Source organism: Theobroma umbraticum, unplaced genomic scaffold, assembly GCF_002168275.2.
Source record: "Theobroma umbraticum cultivar Fairchild unplaced genomic scaffold, ASM216827v3 scaffold_50.0, whole genome shotgun sequence".
Taxonomy (NCBI): Eukaryota; Viridiplantae; Streptophyta; class Magnoliopsida; order Malvales; family Malvaceae; genus Theobroma; species Theobroma umbraticum.
The window spans coordinates 425610-436638 of record NW_018397261.1 but is presented as its reverse complement, the minus strand read 5'-3'; the positions used below and the strand labels follow the sequence as shown (position 1 = coordinate 436638).

The 11029-nt window shown below is 31.2% G+C and overlaps 1 non-coding gene across 1 annotated transcript; it reads left to right on the top strand.

Moving 5' to 3' along the window:
• The first annotated feature begins 10174 nt into the window (after nucleotides 1-10174).
• Nucleotides 10175-10280, top strand: LOC149527069 (small nucleolar RNA R71). The gene has a single exon (XR_016351352.1). It is a non-coding gene; the product is annotated as a small nucleolar RNA R71 (small nucleolar RNA).
• The last annotated feature ends 749 nt before the right edge of the window (nucleotides 10281-11029 follow it).

Here is an 11029-nt window from a genome sequence, read left to right as displayed (position 1 = left end):
TTGAGGGATATCATAATCTTAGGTTTGGTAATCACTTGAAGTTAATAAATAATTTTGTTGATAGATTTTAGACTAGTTTTAGCTATTAGTTTATAAGTTTTAATTTTAATTTTAATTGTTTGGATAAAATTAAGGTGTGTTACTTTTAGTAGTTAACAGTGAGAATTAATTCAATTCTCTATGAGATCGACACTCTACTTATTACTATAGTATCTTTACGATGCGTATACTTACGTGGGTAGAAAATTGAACAACGATCTCCTTAATTAGCTCGAATCAAAAGTAAAGAATGCATATTAATAAGATAGAGAATGTCATTGGCCTCCAACGATTTGTTGGAGAAGATCGTCTCATTATGTGTAAGCCACACAGACTAAAGGGTGAAGGCGCCAACATAGAGCCATTGTTTTCAAACAATACCCTAGAAAGGGCATTTTACCCAAGATTGGATGAAAAAAGATATCATATAGGGTGCACTCTATACAAATCCCCAACACTGTAGAATAAGTCCCCAAATATGCCAAGAAAAAAGTCATGAAACAAGCAAATGAGAACAAGATTCCTCCATAAGCTCGCACCAAGAACATAGTTTTTGCTCATTAAAAAAAGGCACCCCTTTTGTGGCAAGAAAGCTTTTGGTAGGAATAGAATCAAGAATGGCTAGCCATAAGAAACATTAAACTTTAGGTGGTGTCACATATTATTTTCTAGAAGGATCGTGATTGGCACTAGGACTTATGTGGGTGTAGCCCATTAGCCCTTAGTATGCCTTTTTTCATCATTTAATCATTAATCATGCATAAGTGGCTCATTTTCCATCATCATAAAATATATTCTAAGTCATTATAGCATAACCAATCGCACTCATTCGTAGACACACGAATATGGACTTTTTAACATAAATTGTGTGTACACTTTCCATCAATAATATTTGTACCCAATACAATTGACAAGAAATATAGTAAATGCACCCGAAGTGCTCCTATGGGCTCTCTAGCCTAATCATAATATTCACATAATATCATAAGAGTAACATACCACACAATGGCTTAACATTCTAGTATAAATAATTATTTATAAACAGAAATAAAAGACTGACTCGTCAAGTGAAACATGACCTGACTCCTTAGGCTTCAAGAAGGCTGCTATGTCACCTACTTAAAGGAAAAATGGACCACGTTTTCGTGTCATGGACTATTAGCACAAGAGTGCGATCACTAATTAGAAACAAAAATATATGGAAAAAATAATATGTGAGTAACAAAGACTTCGTGAGTGGATATAACAAAGGGACAAGTCAAAAGGTTAGAGTTTTTGCACATATAAACATTTATATAATCATGCATATATGATCTTTCAAATATGTATAATGAACTTGTAACAGAATAATCATGCTTTCAAACAAGTTTCATAAATTCCTTTGAAACATGTACTAAACCTTTAAATCATAAAGTATCATGTTCAACAACATTGAAAACATTTCTCAAACATTTGAAGTCTTATAATCCTTTCAATTTGAAAGTAAACCATTTGTAACACATTCACAGAGCTAATGCATTAATCATCTCATATCACGGAAGCGAGACTTACCTTATCAACCATGCACTTGGATGTCAAGGAATTCTAGAATAATTATATGCTTAGAGTGATTTGAACCTTAATATATCCCAAATCAAACTTTAACCCTAGCCTAATATTATAAGTTGAATAAAGTCCTAAGGATCCACATCTAAGTGATGGATTACATTAGTGGAGAGGAAGGTAAAAAATGAACATATGAAATTTTAAGCTTGTTGAGATTTGCATGAACAAAATTTTTTTTGAAGTGCATGATGTTCATTGTCAAAAACTTCACACACATATGAAACCTATTCAAAAAATGAGCATGCACTTAGATGAAACATGAACTTAGATAATATCCATGTTCTGTTTTGAGCTTGGAAGACAAGGTAATTTATGAGAAAATTAAAGATGATCAGTGAATTGGTGCATTTTCATAATTGATGTCTTCAACTACATGGTTTCATTCTAGTTTTTGCTTGAGGACTAGCAAATTATTAAGTTTGGGAGTGTGATAACTCTATTATATAAAGTTATTTAGCCACAATTTGGGATGTCAATGTAGTTAAGTCCTTGTGATTTAAGTAACTTTTAGACAATTTTTATATTTTTAGTTGACTAGTTTAAAGCATTTGAACTAAGTTTTATTCATGTAATTTTAGCTTATTTCCATGGTGAAATCCCTATTTTAAGCCAATGCTGATTTAGTCCTTGTGTTTACAAGTTTTCAATTGCATGAAGTTATATGGTGATGAATTATGCAATGGAGACTATGTGCAGATTTTCACTTAACATGTTGTGGTAATTTAACATAACTCGAAATATAGAGGTTCAATCAACGTGATTATTAGATCATAGGAAAGCTAAGAAGAAGACCTACAACTTTCATGTTTATCATTTCACCAAGATCAACCTCGTGGTAGGAGAAAATCACATTGCAATAGGAGGACCTATAGCGGACTGCACCAAGGCAGTACAATGAGCAAGGTCGCAACGTCCAAGGGTACATAAAGGCTCCCATACAAAAACCTGAGCATCTAGCACCACAGTGCCAAAGAAGGAGCATTGTTGAAAAATGACCAAAAAAATTATATAAGGTAGGAGCACAGTGGCGCCCCTAGACCAAGGCCACGATGCTCTAATGTGAATTATGAATTTGCAGCCAATTGAGAAATTAATTTTTAAGGCTTTTTGGAGGCTATAAATAGAGGATTTTCAATAGCTGAGAAAGAGGACTTAGAGAGGCAATTAAATAGCAATTTTTGAGAGAAAAGAGAAGGCTTTTGAACAAAAGAAATGAAAAGAAATAGAAGGTAACTGAAGATCAAGAATCGAAAGAGGCTTTGATATTTCTTTACTCTTCAATTCTTTTTTGTTCTTTTGGTGTAGAAATGATCTTTTTTTTAGAATTAATTATATCTACTATAGAAACAATGATGAACTAATTTTGTTTTCTAAGATTATGGGTTATTTCATTATGTAGTTAGAATATTTGATTTTTTCTTGCTTAGTTTTAATGGATTATACATGATTTATTCGATTGTATACTTATTGTTTTCAATGCTTGATCACTAGTTGAAATGTCTTGGGTCTCTAAATGCAACTCGATAGAAGGAGTTTAGAATAAACCATTGTTTTGAATAGCCTATGTTCAATTCACTTCAAGAGTTAGGTGATAGTTTCGCATTTAGGATAAACATGTACCTAAATACCTTAGGCAACCATATTAGAACACAAACGTAATGAACCTATTCTAATTAGTTTGTACAGACATATGGATTAGTTTTGAGAAGGCATATGTGCATGATCTCGATAGAGACTTGTACATAATATGGATTCTAGGTCAGCCATGTATCCCATTAACCTAAGTTAAGGAGAATAATTAAGCTTAGATGAAGTTTTGAAAGACAACATAATCCTAGGCTTTTGAATTAATATCTCTCTTAATGAAATTCTATTCTTTATTTACTTAGTTTTAAAGAGCATTTTTAGTTTAATCAACCATTCAAAATTGAGTGCTTGGATAAGATAGCTTTTGTTATAAATTTAGTACTTAGTAAGAATAGGTACAAATCTCTATGGGAAACGATACTCAACTTACCTTTATATTACTTGTACAGCCACTTGTTGTTGATTTCTCACATAAGTGCATGTATCATTAACAAGTAATATAATAGTAAATAGAATTCGTTCCCACGGAGAATTGAATTAATTTTTAATTGCTAACTACTAAAATTTCATACCTTAATCTTATCCAAACAACTTAATTATTAAAAAAAAATTGAAACTAATAAATAAAACTAATCTAAAATCTATCAGCAAAATTATTTTATTAAATTTGAGTGACTACTAGACCTAAGATTATGTTATCCCTCAATACTTGATCTGAATATTGTCTCTCTCTCTTAACTTAGTTTAATAGATTAAGTTGTTAACCTGGAGTCCTAAATTATTTATAAGACTCTGTCTAGTTTCTCATAAAAATACCTTTCCCAATTAATTTACTATATGTCTATGCAAATTAAATTGAAGAAAGATTTATTAAGTTCGTACTCTAGTCTTAACTATGTATGCCATATAGGTATATATCTACCCAATGTGCAAATCAAACCACCTAATCAATTAAGTGCATTCAATCATACGCAATTCAAAGTCTACCAAATTCTCCTTTGGTAAGGTTTAACCTAGGTTTCCAATTCAATCTAATTGGTGATCAAGTAACTAGAAGCATTAAGAACAGAATAAAATAAACAACTAAAATTCATCAAATATAAGTTAAAGAGATATAAATAAATTAGACTACATATTGAGTTCAATTATAATCTTAGATAAACAAATTAGTTTCCCCTCAAGTCACACATCATCATCATTAAACAAAATTTAAACATTAAAAACAAAACCAAGAAAATAACAAAAAAATAAAAAAACCCAAGAATTGTATTCTTGATCTTCAAATTTCCTTCAATCTTTCAAATTCTTCTTAGCTTCAATGGCTTTGTGGCTTGACTTTTAGCTTTCAATCCAGTGTTTCGTTCTCCCTTAAAAGTCCTCCAAAAGGTTATTTTTACATTGCTTTGAAGTTAAGCTAAGTTGGGTGAAAAAAGAAGTCAATTTCAATTATGATTTCCTTATCAGACTACATGGGCAGTGACCTACTTCGTCCAAAGCCACGACTTTGACCATTTAAATAGTAAAAATCGTAATTGTTTTAGGATGATTGTAGTGCTTTAATTTCGACAAGATATTTGACCACTTTTCAAGCCAAAATGGGTGAAGTGGTAAACATGAAAGTTTTAGCTTTTTCTCTTAACTTTCCAATGGTCTAAGAATCATTTCATTTGAAGCTTTTTAGAAATAGTTATAACTGAAACCAAAACATATGCAGTGGAGGTTTTCACTTAGAATTTTTTTTTCTTCTTCCATTATAATTCTTCTTTCATCAAACACCTACAAAAGCACAAATAAATCAATAACAACCCATCTTAATCATATTAACACTAAATTAAGCATAAAATTAACTAAGATTAGATTGACTCACCTAAATTAACTGATTTAAAATAATCAAATAAAATTACTAATTTCTATGCATTATTAAAAGAACTAAGCTAAATTACTATCAAAATTAAGCCCAAATATCTCTATATCGTAGAGTTATTGCATCCTTAAACTTAATATTTTGCTAGTTCTCGAGCAAAACATAGAAAAGAAACTAACTTACAAAAATCAAATTCAGTTAATGGAAACTAAAATAAAAATAGTTACTACTACTACTGCTGCTGCTAGAGATAAAGTCCATTAACTTAATGATTCCTTATAGTTTTCTCAAAAGTATGTCTATTGATCATTAACCTAAGGAAAAATATAAGCATAATTTAAATTTATGTTTCAATTCTAATACAAAGCATATTCTCGAATGGATTACTGTGTGTGTGTGAAATCTTTTACCAAGAATATCATAATATCTGGGTTAGTTTATGCTAACACAAATTTCATATTAGTACTAAGCTCCATAGGTTTACTTTTCATTTCTCTCTCCACTAATTTGGACCAATACAAAGCTAGAGATCAATAGGACTTTAATAGGCTTGTAATGTATGGCTATGATTAAGGTAGGATACAGGATAATAATGTGGCTCAAATTACCCTAAGCATATAATTATTCTAGGACCTATTTATAGAGCTTAATTTTCCTTCTCCAAGTACACCTTTTCTTCCACATTTGAACTTTTCTTTTATTTAACATTTTTTTCTTTTTTTTTTCTTACAATTTCACAATTTCACACCCCCAAACTTATTTTCTTTGTATTATAGGTAATGAGGTGATTTCTAATATTTTGAACTTTTTTTCTCTCTTTTTTTTCACACCAACATCACTTTTTCACCTTTTTCAACATTTAGCTCAATTTATATTTTCTAAAACAATATTTATGCTTAGGAGTGAGGGTTGCAAAATTGAAAAATTAATTTTAAGGCTAAGCTCAATTATTATGTAGTTAAACAAGGAAAAGGGAAATTAGGCTCAAAAGGGGTATAATAGGGATACAAATATAACAAGGTAGGCTTTTTAGGCTCAAATAGTTCAAAGATGGCCTAAATAATCTCCCTAACTAAGTATTGCCTAAGATTTCACCTTGAGAGAAAATCAAGCAAATTTTAGAATTCATGACATAATCTATAATTTACATCAATATAAACTTTCTCTTGATATTCATAATAATTCAAAGTAAAAGACAAAGTGTTTAAATTGTGAAAATCACATCATAACAATTATACTTAGCAAAAGAATTTAGCATGAATCCAAAAAAAAAACCTCATTAACCAGATCTAAGATTTCAAAACAACTAGTTATCATCATTGGATAAAGAAATCATTGAAAAAAATTGACACAACTTTACTCTAGATTCCTAAAAATTTCAAACAAGTAATAAATTCATTTACCAACTAATCGTAAATTATTTATAAAAATAAATTCACATGCAAATAAAATTAAATCTAAAACTTTCACAAAATATTCATCATTAGAAAAATAAATTCACCCCTCCAAACTTAAACTAAACATTACCCTTAATATTAGATAAAATAAAAGAAAGGTAAGAATACTTTCCTAATGGTTGGATGAATCTAGAGAAGTTCTAATCCTCCTCCTCGTCGCCATTGAGTACCCTTAAGGATAATGTTTCCTAATCGCCATTGAGTACCCTCATCACAGAATATATTAATGATATCATCTCAATTCTCATGCTCAGTCAAATATTGACCATATCCATCATTTTCAATATCAGGAGTTTCATAAAATTCATTGATGGCATGGCTTGAGAATGGAACTAATTTATCTTGCACAAAAATAAAATTATTAGTAGTTTCAATAGCATGAATGTAAAATTCTCTTACCAAAAAGATAATTGCAGCTACTGGGGAGGAATAAAATTTTTGCCAGTGATGACCATCAATCATTGTTTAAAGGTCAAGGTGTGTAATCAACCCTTGATCCAATCCTCATTCAGGTATTGCAATATTGTTTACAAGAGAACTTATGTGTCTAGCCATACCATCAGCTGCCACAAATCTAGTATAATCAAATAAACCATTAAAATTTTGTCTTGATCATTTAAGTGCCATTTTCAAATTTCTTACAATTTATTCTCAACTAAAAGAAAAGAAAAGTACCAACAAAACACAATAAACCATCGACAATATTAGCTCATATGTCTTCTCATTAAAGCAATGCCTATAGTATCAAGTGAAAATCTAGCAATTATAATATTTCTAGACTACTAGGCATATATTAAAAAAGTTTAAAATCAAGAACTTACCCATATTCTCCAATGTCGACTTACTTTTGAAATTTAAAGCACGAATCTAAATAATTTACCATACTAAAAAATAATTAAGCATAATAGCTCAAGAATCATCAATACCCAACACAATTTCTCAACAAAATAAATATATGAAGCAAATTAACAATGTTTCTTAAAAATAAAAAATAAATAAAAGAAATATTGAAACTTACTTGAACTCTTGAGTAAAAGTGTTGAAAATAAGTGTAGAAGGGAAAAGATTGATGGGTCATAGGTACGGAGAAAGAAAGATGAAAGGGGAATAATGGTGGGTGAAAGAGTAGAGGAGAGATGGAAAGTGATGGGTAGGAGAAAAGAGAAAAAAGTGCAAAAAGTTGTAATAAAGAGGGAGGGATAAGTGTGCTGGAGTAAAAAAAAAAAGGGTGGTTTATAAATGGGGGCAAGCATTTAGTTAATAGGTTGCCCATTGTTGGTAGCCTATATCAAGGGGGGTTATAAATGGAAGGGTTTTTGGATAATGGGCTACTCTACGGGAAGGCTACGACCTCAATCTTTCTTTTTTCGTGGGTTACCCAAATGTGGCAGCCCAAAACACAAGGCCTCAACTTACCCTTAGTGGACGCCGTGACCCTCGTTGGTAAAAGCCACGAGGCTGCAGTCTCGCATTGCAGGTGTTGGAACTCGCATTGTGGGGCTTTGCTAGGCCGTGGCTTCCCTTTGGGTTGACGCGGCTTACCCCCCTCCCCAAATTTTTTTTTGATATTTTTTTGTTTTTTTATGGGAGGGCTATACATGTTCCTACAAAATTAAAATTAGGTGTTAATAATTTAATAATTAAAAAAATTAAAGAAAATAAAATAGGGTAAGTTAGAATGCTTGGGTTACCTCTAAAAAATGCTTCTTTATAGTCATTAGCTTGATTATGGCACCCCTTTTTGCACTACTTTATATGGCTCGAGACTTTGTTTATTAACCTTGATTACTCTGGTAAGTCCACTATAAAATCTCAATAACATCATAAGGATGAATCTTTACCACCTTGAAGGTTTTCCCTCAATATGGTTTAAGATTCCATGGAAAAAATTGGAGTTGTGAATTAGAAAATATCACCTGCTGTCCAACCACAAAATCAAGATGACTGGAAAATGGTGGTGGTTTTGTCTCAAGAGTTTATGCTTGCTTTGTTAAAGGTGGTGGAATAGGCTTACCTATACCTCCATTAACTAAATCCACATTACAACAACTATTTGTATAGGGATACTAAGTTAAATTGAACAAATTAAACACTATTTTCTTCTCTCCAACTTTGAAAGTTATTTTGCCATTTTTTACATCAATAATTCCTCTAGTTGTAGCTGAGAATGGTCTTTCCAAAATAAAAGGAATTTCAATATCATCTTCAATCTCGAGTATAACGCAGTCCACCAGAATGTATAAATGCCCAACTTCAAGCAAAACATCCTTTATAATCCCAACGGTGCCTGATTGTTCTACTTGCTAATTTTCAAGTAATTGTAGTAGGTTGTATCTTTTGAAATCCAAGTTTTCTAGCAATAAACAAAGGCATTATTGAAACACTAACACCTAAATCACACAAAGCTTTAGAAAATTTAAAACTACCAATAGTGCAAGGAATAGAAAAACTTCCTAGATCTTTAAGCTTTGGTGGAAGCTTATTTTAGATTGTAGCACTAAACTTCGCAGTAAGTGCAATTGTCTCAAAATCTTCTAATTTCTTATTTTTGGTCAAGATATCTTTCAAGAATTTAAGATAACATGACATTTGTTCTAAAGCTTCAGCAAAAGGAATATTAATGCATAGCTTTTGAAATACCTCAAGAAATCTTTGGAATTATTTGTCAAGTTTTTGCTTTTGAAAATGTTGAGGAAAAGATGGTGGAGGTGTGGGAGTAGATTTTAATTGTGATTTTTCTTTTGAATTTTTAACAAAATTTTCAATCACAATTTCTTTTTCAATTTCTTTCTCAATAGATTGAATGGAGATCTCATAATTTAAAGATTTATTACTTACCTATTTTCCATTGTAGAGAGTGATTGCCATACAATATTCCTTACCTTCTCTTTTTAGGTTGGGTTCAATATCACTTGGTAAGGTACCATGAGGTCTAGTATGTAAAGCATTATCAAGTTTGCCCGTTTGTGTCTCAAGATTTTTAATTGAAGTTGCTTGATTTTGACTGAACGCATCAGTCTTTGTCATAAATGCATCAGTCTTTGTTATGAATGCATCGGTCTTTGTTATGAATTGCATGAACATATCCTCTATTGAAGGCTTTTTCTCTAGCATGAAGGCTCTAGATGGAAATCCTAGAGGAAAGTTTGACTTAGATGCTGATGAAGACCCTTGGTTGTTATTCCATGGAAAATTAGCTTGATTCCTCCAATCGGGGTTATAAGTGTTGGAATAGGGATTGTTCTATTGCCTATTTCCAACAAATTGACAAGACTCAGAATAGATGGGACAATTGTCATTACAATGTCCTTCCCCACAAAATTCACTTGTCATAAATGAGTTTTGAACAGTATTAACACTTAGTTGATCTATTTTCTTTGTGAGAGAAGCCTATTGTATAAAAACAGTATTTATCACATCTAATTCATGAATTCTAGCAATTTTTCTTGTACCTAATCTTTCAAATGGCCATTAATAATTATTGGAAGCTATCTCTTCAAGCAAATCATAAGCCTCATCAATGAATTTACTCATGAGTTCACCTTTAGCGGTAGCATCAATGGTAGTTCTAAAAAGCCCTAGAAAACTATTATAAAAAGTCTAAAATTATAGCCACTTAGGTAATCCATGGTGAGGACACCTTCTTATCAAATCCTTGTACCTCTCCCAAGCCTTATATAGTGATTGAGAATCAAATTGCATGAAAAAAGTGATATCATTATGCATTTTTGCTAACTTAGCAGGTGGGAAGAATTTTGTTAAGAATTTTTAAGCCAAATCATCCTAAATATTAATGGAACTAGCAGGAAGCCAATTTAATCAACTATTTGCTTTATATCTCAATGAAAAAGGGAAAAGCCTCAATCTTATGGTATCATTATTAACACCATTAGCCTTGAATGTATCACAAATTTCTAAAAAATTTACAATATGAGCATTCGGATCATCATTACGTAGACCCCAAAACTGAATAGCATTCTAAATCAACTGAATGAATGATGGTTTAATTTCAAAATTGTTGGCTTGAATGGAAGGTCTTCAGATACTAGAGTGGAGATTTTATACTCGTGGGATAGCATAATCCCTCAAGGACTTGGTCTCTTCCTTTGTTGATCAGCCATTGTTTTACTTAGAGTAGAAACTTTTTTATTTTCCTCTAAAGTCTTTGATAAGTCTTTTCGATTTCTAGATCAAAAGGAGCAATTTTCAAATTTCGATCTCTTCACATACAATGACCAAAAGTACCTAAAAAATTAAAGAAAAGAAAACTCTAGATTAAAATTAAGAATACTTGATATTAATATTAAAAAGAAAGAACTAAAAATCAACTCCCTTGCAACGGCATCAAAAGCTTGTTGATTTCTCACATAAGTGCATGTATTGTTAACAAGTAATATAATAGTAAATAAAATTTGTCCCCATGGAGAATTGAATTAATTCCTAATTGCTAACTGCTAAAATTTTAACACCCTAATCT